This window comes from Lontra canadensis, unplaced genomic scaffold (genome assembly GCF_010015895.1).
Source record: "Lontra canadensis isolate GAN:19392208 unplaced genomic scaffold, GSC_riverotter_1.0 scaffold50, whole genome shotgun sequence".
In the NCBI taxonomy this organism is placed as follows: domain Eukaryota; kingdom Metazoa; phylum Chordata; class Mammalia; order Carnivora; family Mustelidae; genus Lontra; species Lontra canadensis.
The window spans coordinates 6,255,441-6,256,381 of NW_022631044.1; the positions used below are offsets into that span (position 1 = coordinate 6,255,441).

Here is a 941-nt window from a genome sequence, read left to right on the forward strand (position 1 = left end):
TGCAGTGTACCTGTAGCTTTAAAGTTACTCTGCTAACTTCCTGGAGCATCCACCCACTGAATCTAGCAGCAGGCAAAGTTTGGCTATCTTTTCTCTATAATTTGCCAAGTTATTATGCATTAATCCCTAGGTCACAATGGAGCCAATCATTTAGATTTTTATCATGGCATCCATATCTTATTGCTTGACGTTGTTCCATTTTCTTGGGTTTTAGGGACTTAGGAAAGAGGAGTATGAGACATTTAAAGAAAAAGCAAACAGGGCGCCTGGGTGGCTCAGTTAGTTAAGTGTCTGCCTTAGGCTCAGCTCATGATCTCAGGGTCCTGGGATTGAGTTCTGCATTGGGCTCCACTTGGCAGGCAGTCTGCTTCTCCCTTTGCCCCTCTCCCTGCTCGTGCTCTCTCTCTCTCTCAAAAATAAATAAAATCTTAGGAAAAAAAAAAAAAAAAGCAAACATGATACTACACTTGATCTTAGCCAAAAGGCTTAGAAGTGATAAAAGCAAACATGATAATAGGTTCTGTAAGTCCTTACAATTATGTTTCTCAAAATCAATCTAAATATGCACATGAATTTCCCGGGGATCTTGTTACATGTAGATTCTGATTCAGTAGTTCTGAGGTAGGGCCTGAAATTCCATATTTCAAATAGGTCCCCAGTTGATGCCGAAATAGCTGGTCCAAGGAACACACTTTGAGTAGCAAATTTATGAAGGTGTGAGACTGAATATGCTATAATTCTTCTGTTCTACGCATTTTTCTTTAAACTAGGACCCCTGCTTATTTAAGAACTCAGGTTTGTCCATTTATCTGACAACAGAATTTTTCAAACTTTAATAACTATAAAGAATCATGTGATGGAATTCTTTAAAAATTCAGATTCTTGGTCCTTTCCAGGTATACTAATTTGTAGATCTAGAATAGAGCCAAGAAATCTGAAGT

At 38.3% G+C, this 941-nt stretch overlaps 1 pseudogene; it reads right to left on the minus strand.

Moving 5' to 3' along the window:
• Positions 1-357: 357 nt before the first annotated feature.
• LOC116877248 lies at positions 358-497 on the minus strand (annotated as a pseudogene).
• Positions 498-941: the final 444 nt, after the last annotated feature.